The following is a 9,479-nucleotide window of genomic DNA, read 5'->3' as shown; positions in this document are numbered from 1 at the left end:
CGCGCTGCCGGGCAGTCACCTGGCGTACCTAAAGACCTCTAATCAGCAATGGTTCGCCAAAGAGTTGTCGTTAACCAGCCTCACAACACGTGATCCAGTGAGAATTGGTCTGAAATTCAGTGAAGGGTAAGACTCGGGTGCAAGGGATTTTAGAATTGTATCGACTATGGGAAAGTTAGATAAGTATATATATAATTATATATATATATATATATATATATATATATATATATATATATTGAAACAAAGAAGGGAAAACTGACCAGAAACGAATAATAAACAGTGAAAACATTGAGCAAAGAAAATGGGTTTTCATCGGGATTCGATCCCGAGACCTCCGGATTGCTAGACCGGTGCTCTACCGACTGAGCTATTGAAAGCCCTAGTTCGGTGTTCGTCCCAAACCCTTAATTCTCTTTGCTCGTGTGCTCGGAAGCTACAGTGTGTGTATGTGTGCTCTTTGCTCAAAGTTTTCACTGTATTTATATATGTCCCGCTACAACAAAAGGATCCGAAAGTCGGGGCAGGAAAATTTTCTGAAAATGGCATGACATTATTCCCTTACTCTTCTCCTTTAATTCCGTATATAGCACAACTCATAAAAGTACTCGGTTGCGGAGATATCGATGAATTTATTAGGGCATGTCAAGTGGTTGTGGAAATCACAGTTTCGAGAAAAACGCCTTCAAAGTTTTCCTTCCGACGCTATCATGATCAAGGGGCCGGAGGCGAGACAGTTTTCACCCCCAGACAATAGAAGGTATCCTCCTAGCGACATCCGCGATTTTCATTCAAGCTTAAAGCCCGCGGTCTACGCACGACCAATCAGTAATCAGGTTGCCATGAATGACCAATAAGATCACTCCCTCGTTGCTAGGGGCGGAGTCTAGCTGCGGCGCTAAATCCAAATCTCCTGACACGTTTCTGTTACGTTGAAAATCGAAAAATCATGGGCCAGAAAAACGCTGATTTCTTGCCTTTTCTCAGTTCATTTAGCTTCAAAATTTCAGCAGATGATAGACAAAACATTAGACTACAAAATTATGACAAAAACAGAAATTCAATCATTTTGACCAATTTTGATGATGCGACTTCAAACTCGATTTTCTCGGCTCAGCTGTCAGCGACTTTATGATCCTGTTGTTGTTAGGGGTCATATGTATTTTCATAAATATATATAATATCTTGTAAACAAACGTACGAACACGTGTCAGTTGTTTCCTTTCCGTAGCTGACACGTTATGTAACATAATGATTTTCCATTTGTATTGATCTACAATGAAATGCTTCTTCTTTATTCTACGTGAGGAGTATTATTTGGAAACATTCCTAATTAGGAACTATAATTCAAGCATTGTAACTTCCTCTTTGAGACTATTCCTGCCCTTGGACCATGGTAAAAAAAACTTGGGCTTTAAACGAGAGTGCAAGGTAAAGCTGGCCTCATGTTTTCGATAAGGACTTGTGCACTTCCGGCACTATGGTTGGATGGCAGAAACGGCACCTTAAGTTGCACATTGTTTCTCTCGGTGAAAGTTGGGGAACTCCGATGTTTGAGAGTCATATTGGATAACCGCATTTATTCAGTTTTTAGTGATAATAAGTTGGTTCTCCGGTGGTGGGACCATCCGACTTTATGTGAACTGCATAAATATCCGTCAAACAATGTCATAATAACTTAATAAGCGGAAGATCATTATTTTGGTTCTGATGATCTGTGGACCCTGAAAGAGCCGCGGAGTTTAATGGACATTTGTTCTAATTAACAATGTATTTCTCCAAGCCGTGCACGGGCATTTTGTCAGTTACTTCCTTTTTTATCATGCGATCGAAACATTGTCACTTTGAAGTAGGAAACCATTTTCGAGGCTGTATACGATGAACATAATCATCATTTCCAAATAATTGCTGACAATTCTTGAAAAAAATACTAACGCAATTTTGGGACATGTAAAGTCGGAGTTCAACACAGAAGATCCTATTAGAACATAGAATGAGCGCGCTGGGCGCAGGAACTGCATGTGTTAGGCAATGCATTCTTAAAGAAAGAGAGAGAGGGAGAGAGAAAGAAAGAAAGAGAGGGGCGGAAAATAGCGCTGCAGGCACCATTGAAATTGTTGCACTCATTAAGAAAGGGATAAACAGATCGAAATACATGTCATTACATAGGTGGTACTGGCTGGATAATGTACCTGCAGATCAGGACTTGTTTCACGGGTCGACGAATTTCACCAACTACCAGTGTGGATTTCTGACTTCGAACATTTGCTATGGCATCTCTTCAGACAACTGCACACAGACCTCACCGTATCATGCTCTATGCCAAGCAGGTTTGGATGCTACCATCTCCGCTCAACCCCTACATGGAAAAATTGTGTCCGCTCACTTCAGCTGATGTGCCGTTGCATAATAATAATTTCATAGCACATGGCGATTGCCACTTTGATGTTTCACGCTGGTTTCACGTGTCATCAGCAAACACATCAGCATGTATTGTTATCCATAAAAGCCTTATCAGTTTGGGCAGTTTTTACTGTAACCTCTTTTAAACGAAATTATTTCTGTAGCGTCGCTAATGTTTACTAATAATGCTACCAACTAATGACTTTATTTGTACAAAGATTTATAGAAAAATGTACCTTGTAAATGAGCCCGTCATTGATCACAATTTTAATATGTGCTGAAATAAGACTTAAAATCCGCAGGCTTGCCTCCATCAGTATCTTTTTGTTATTGTGGATTTTTTTTTCACATACAGACATTAATGAATGTCTGGACCCCTTGATACAGAACTGTTCACATGATTGCGTAAATACGGCTGGATCGTTCTATTGTTCTTGCCCTCATGGATACTATCTTCTCGAAGGGCAACAGTGTAAAGGTAAAGTGAACTTTAATCATTCATTCATTCATTCATTCTTTATTGGTCTATGTCAGACAAAGAAATTTGGCTTCCACTGGCATTACATTGCAGCAAAATGATCGTAACAGTTCACATAGTTTACATCACAACTACATAATTACGTCTATGATAAGCACAATGAAAACAAACCACACCCTACAAATCTATTACACAATACATATACAATATATCAATTCTTTATAACCCTAGATAAATTACTTCAACTTCAATAAAAAACTGCTTCAACCCTTCTCAACCCCCAATTCTAAATTTACAAAATAATATCATAATACTACAAACAAAACTTATATCAGAAAATTCAAATTAAAAAAAAAAATCAAAAAACACACACACAATCAAGCAGTGTAATCACCTGTAAATGATTTTTTGTGACCTTAACAACGAGGAAGTTTTACCAGCATGACAAATTGCTCAACCAGAATACTACAACTACATTTTAAGGAGCACCATCATGGGATTTTCAGAACAGGAGGTATTAGCAAGAAGTGTGACTTCTTCTAGTTTAGCTGAATATGAACAAAGGGACGACAAAATCAACTCATTTCTCCATAAAACAAACTAAATATTACTGTTGAAATTCTAAGGAAGTAAAGTATTTTGACGTCTCTGTCTATATTATAATTATTCAAAAAAAATATGTTGACGTTTAGGTTTGATAATCTATTTTGTGACTAAAATACCTGACTAGTTCAACAGAGTTTTGCCATGTTTATGCATCGACTCACACTGGCGTAGCCAGGGGGGGGGGGGGCGATGGGGGCGGTCGCCCCCCCTAAGATTTGGACCGGGGATTTGGGAGGCGGAAAAAAAATGCGTGTATACTGTATGCATGCACATGAAGCGGGTCTCCTTTGCAACCTTTCATCAAATAAGATATTTTTTTGAATAGTTCACTCAAAGTGTGCACCAGATCGTTGAATTTCAGTTCAAAATATGCAAAATTTCTCGTGCTTGGGAGGGGGTATCCCCCTCCCAAACCCTCCCCCTCTGTGCCTCTTTCCCTAGCTAAGTACACTTTTTAGATTTACAAAAAATTCTGAATAATTCTGAGTCCACAAGACTTACATTCCGAAAACTGAAGGTTCCCTCATAAGGGGAATTTCCCCTTTTAATCGACCCTTTCCTCCCTCAGTCCCCCCCCCCATCAGTTTTTTTTTTTTTTTAGTGATTTTCCGAATGTTGATTCCATCAAATATGCGTATACGAGATATCTCAATTTCAACCTTAAAAAGTTAAAAGCTCCATCGGAAGGGAAGGGTGGAGATAACACTCGCCCACGCCTTCTCCCTGCTCCCCCCCCCCCCCCCGCCATGCAAAGAAGTAGACTGTGGCTATACCCAGATCGCTTTATTTCAATTCTAAAAACGCAAAAGCTCCGCGAGCGGGAGGGGGAATCCCCCTTCCCCTAAGCTCTAGACTTTATACATACGCACAGATGGTGCACATTCGGAATAAGAGCTAAATTCACACTTTTAACACTTCGATGAAAAAGCATTGCACCAAAAATGTGCACCAGATCGCTGAATTTCAGGTCTGAAAACGCAAAATCACCTTCGTCTGGGAGGGGATATGCCCCTATCTACACCCTTGTGCTTTTTCTGTTTTATTGCTGAACAGACAGTGTTCATGATATTCAGTGCAAGAATTAATACAAGAAGACTAGTGTATTTAAATGATACCATTTTATAGGCAAATTGTTCAATAATAATCTACACTAAAATATCCTGCTACCTTAAACAAGTGGGACTGTTTCACGTCGATAAAACGCGCAAAAACATGCATCAAATTGCACCATTTGCAACATCAAAATGCAAAAAGTTCTTAACGTGGGAGGGGGACACCCCCTCCCACACCCTCCCCAATGCCTCCCCCCTCGCTTGTTCCGCTCGCTCGGGTTCAGTCGCGTTCATGATATTCAGTGAACAGAATTAATACAAGAAGTGTATTTAAATTATACCATTTTATAGGCAAATTGTTCAATAATAATCTACACTAAAATATACTGCTACCTTAAACAAGTGGGACTGTTTCACGTCGATAAAACGCGCAAAAAAATGCATCAAATTGCACCATTTGCAACATCAAAATGCAAAAAGTTCTTACCGTGGGAGGGGGACACCCCCTCCCACCCCCTCCCCTCGCCCCTCGCTCGCTTGCTCCGCTTGGGTTCAGTCGCGTCCATGATATTCAGTGAACAGAATTAATAAAAGAAGTGTATTTAAAATCATACCATTTTATAGGCAAATTGTTCAATAACAATTTAACCTACACTAAAATATACTGCTACCTTAAACAAGTGGAACTGTTTCACGTCGATAAAACGCGCAAAAACATGCATCAAAATGCACCATTTGCAACATCAAAATGCAAAAAGTTCTTACCGTGGGAGGGGGACACCCCCCTCCCACACCCTCCCCTCGCCCCTCGCTCGCTCCGCTCGCTCGGGTTCAGTCGCGTTCATGGTATTCAGTGAACAGAATTAATACAAGAAGTGTATTTAAATTATACCATTTTATAGGCAAATTGTTCAATAATAATCTACACTAAAATATACTGTTACCTTAAACAAGTGGGACTGTTTCACGTCGATAAAACGCGTAAAAACATGCATCAAACTGCACCATTTGCAACATCCATATGCAAAAAGTTCTTACCGTGGGAGGGGGGACACCCCCTCCCACACCCTCCCCCCCCCCCCTCGCTCGCTCCGCTCGCTCGGGCTCGGTCGCTTCGCTCCCTCGCAGACTAACCGCCCCCCTAAAATTAAATCCTGGCTACGCCGTTGTCGACTCACACATATCTATAATGTCGTAAAGTTGCTCGAAACCTTCTTTAATGTTCATGTATAGCTTACTTTTCTCTGTTCTATGTTTCACAACTATTAGAGTCAAAGAGTATCACGTGATGGAGATTTCAAATAGTTTTTTTAGAGCACTGTTATAATGATATCAAACATGTGCAGAACACTCAGGGCATTCAACAATGACATTTTTCATTATGTAACTTATTCTTTATTTGTTTCCTTTATGTTGGTATCAAATATCACAGATATATGTTCTGAGAAGAATTTGTCTGTATTGACATCACAAGACGAAAGTGAGGATGGGGAAGGTCGGTGCATGTATCAAGGACAGGGCTCGTTTGACAGTGTGTCCGCAGACTGTTTGTTGAGGAATGGCGGTAGAATTGCGACTGAAGATGAACTCCATTGGGACACCATGGTATTCCTGCCATATAATAATATAATATAATGTCATATCATATAATGTAAAATAATATGTGACCCTGCATCACAGAACAAGCAAAAAGTCGCCAGACATGGATTTTTTGTTATGGGCAGATTCTGAAAGAGTAGACTCTTAGTTTTAAAATGATACATAACTCAATTCAGAGGGACTCCCCTCACCTATCTAAATACTTGAAAGAAATCACACACTCTGGAAAGGTGTGAACCGAGAAAAAAGGCGGAGTCTATTCAAGCGTTTAATCTTTACCAAGCTGTGCTGGCTGAGCGATGAAAGGGACAAAACACAGGATGCAAACCACCGGAGCAACAACAAGGAAGGGATTATCAGAGTATGCTGAAATTAAGCATGTTCTATCAACACATTCTGTTCTTGATTAATATCAACTTTCAAAACAGTAGCATTAGCCTTTCAAAAGTTAATAGACTTGAAATTGAAGAGTGTGTTAGGGATTTCAAGAAATGAAAAGGGGCATCTAAAAAGTAGCTGACCATTCTACTCTCCCCCCCCCCCAAAAAAAAAAGGTTGTAGAAAAACTGCTGAAAACACACTTTCTCATTCATGTTAAGATCTCAAATTAAGGCATAATGTAGAAGAAGGATAGCTCTTTCAGAAAATATAAAAAACTCAAGATTGACCCCGTTGACCCATTTCACCTTTCTTGAGCCCTCACGTGAAATCAAGGTGTGCGACTTTTTGTTTGTTTTGTGGTGCACGGTCAGATATAATATAATACTAAATAAAATAAAATGATAATATAATATATTATATAATATAACATAATATAAGATAACCATTTTGCACAAGAACTGTAAAGCAAACCTTAATATTCTGGTAAGCCTCTCTAGCTACCAATCATTAAAGAATATCCTTGTCCTTATGTATACATCATTATTTACGAATACGGTTTATACATTTTAATTAGCTTTTCTTTGGTAGGTAAATATTTTCATTAGGCGATTAGATCTATGTTTATGCGAACTATAATACTCTGACACTTTGACAGTATCACTCTCTATAAGAATGTTGGCATCTGGTTTAAACTACTTTAAATTGTTGTCAGATCGTTGAAGGGCTTTGGTGGACAGGTGCCTTTGAGGAATCTCTCGGAGAGTGTCAAGCATTCGACGTAGAAACAAGCGTGGAAGAATGGTTTCCATGTGACGAGAACTTCAGCTACGCGTGCATTGTCGGTTAGTGAGAATTAAAAACACCAGTGCGAAACATGTATAAAGTTTCTTATTTGTTTGATGGTATAGAAGACAACATAATTTTGTGAATAAAAACAGAGAAACTATGGAATGACTTCATTCCATTAAAAAAAATGCATATCATAATGTTATGCTTGCTGCCCTTTTCTGAGATACCATGCTCGTGACACACTCAGACCTAAAAAAAAAAAGTAAATCGAGATTTGCAGATCTAACGGATGGGTAGGCCTATCTAATCCAGTTCTCTTATAATTCCAAGATTCACTACAATATGGGGCACACGTGCCTTTGGCCATGCTGCTCCAACCTTATTGAATAACTTAACCTTCACCCATAAAAATTGTTCTTCATCAGATTCCTTTAAAAGCAGTCTAAAAACTGTTTTGTTTGAGAACTCCTTTTGTTTATTCATTATTTTGAATGTTGTATGATCTTTATTTCCTTTACTTTCTCTTCCGCGCCTAGAGCACTCCACAGAGTGGATTTGGCACTATATAAATCATGCCAATTATTAATACAAATGTTTAATTAAAATGGTGTCTCAATCTTTGCAGAAAAGCTTGTCAAGTAAATAATACAAGTTAAGTAAAATATCACTTTTCTTTTTAAATCAACCACTGTGTTTATACCTTTTTTAAATTACATTTCTTTTTGGTCCTAAAAGGGCGAAACCCCCCCAAAAATGATGAATTTGGAGTTACTTTGAAATGTGCATACCTGTAATGGAGGAGGTGATGACATTAGTACACGAGCCAAGAAAAAACTTTATTTTTTCACAGGTTTTCATCACATTTTTTCAATAGAAATTTATTAAAAAACAAACTTATATCTTAATGATAAGTATAAGTCATAATGTATTAAGTATTTTTGTACAACTGTCTTTGCATCAATAAATTTTGTAATGGATAAATGAATACAGAAGCTGTAATATGGTAGATATGGCGTTGCCTTGTTTTCTTTTGTTCTAGATTTTGCCTTCATACAATTGGATCAAGAAGAGGAGCTATCCACAGCCAAAAATATGTCCACTTCCTTTGGATATATAGGACTCTCAGCCCATACAATTGATGTTGAGTTTGAGCAAGACATATACGTTCGTGTTGATCATAAGTTCAATTTAAGGTACAGTATCTGACCTATTAATCTTGTGGCAAAACCGCCTTCAGTTATACTGGCTTTAGTACTGGCTCTAGTTGACTCGTACATATTACTGCGTCATCTCATCAATGTACATGCGTATTGAACAAGATTGAATGTGTCATAACTTGTTGAATGAGCTACTCTGATCAGTATTTTACTTAGTGGAAGAATAAAATAAAAGTGGAGCGTTCTTTTACTCATGATCACTAGAAACACATGATCAGATCGTACCCAAAAACCAAATAGACCTTATCATTTTGCTTCAAGGAAAAGAAAAATACAGCAACGTGTGAAAGTATGTTTCTTTACCATAATTATTGCCTGCAGTTTTCCGTCGTAATGATTAAGCTGTACTCATTGGTTGCGATTAAATACAGTACGGTAATGTTAAAAGCAATGTGTGTATGTCTGTGTGTGTGTGTGTGTGTGTATGCGTGAAACCATGAATGTTTTATGGTTTTAAAAGAAATGAAATGTAATAAAGCTCCTGGAAACGATGGTTTCACAGTGAGTTTATCTCAATTTTTTGCCGGTTCTGGGGCAAATGGTCGTAGCTGCTCTGAATGAGGCATATGATAAAGGGGAATTATCAAAATCAGAAAAGCAAGGTTGCGATTAAATACAGTACGGTAATCTTAAAAACAATGTGTGTGTGTGTGTGTGTGTGTGTGTATGCGTGAAACCATGAATGTTTTATGGTTTTTAAAGAAATTAAATGTAATAAAGCTCCTGGAAACGACGGTTTCACAGTGAAGTTTTATCTCAATTTTTTGCCGGTTCTGGGGCAAATGGTCGTAGCTGCTCTGAATGAGGCATATGATGAAGGGGAATTATCAATATCAGAAAAGCAAGGTGCAATTACTTTATTAGAAAAAGAAAATAGGGATGCATCATACATCAAAAATTATAGACCAATTACACTTTTGAATGTAGATTATAAGGTAGTATCTAAGGTGTTAT

The 9,479-nt window shown here is 38.2% G+C and overlaps 1 non-coding gene across 1 annotated transcript; it reads right to left on the bottom strand.

Moving 5' to 3' along the window:
- Window positions 1–307: 307 nt before the first annotated feature.
- Window positions 308–381, bottom strand: Trnaa-agc (transfer RNA alanine (anticodon AGC)). Its single transcript has one exon. It is a non-coding gene; the product is annotated as a tRNA-Ala (tRNA).
- Window positions 382–9,479: the final 9,098 nt, after the last annotated feature.

Source organism: Diadema antillarum, unplaced genomic scaffold, assembly GCF_040938485.1.
Source record: "Diadema antillarum isolate AM-2024a unplaced genomic scaffold, OU_Dant_1.0 seq00000693_RagTag, whole genome shotgun sequence".
In the NCBI taxonomy this organism is placed as follows: Eukaryota; Metazoa; Echinodermata; class Echinoidea; order Diadematoida; family Diadematidae; genus Diadema; species Diadema antillarum.
This window is presented reverse-complemented; position numbering and strand designations above follow the sequence as displayed.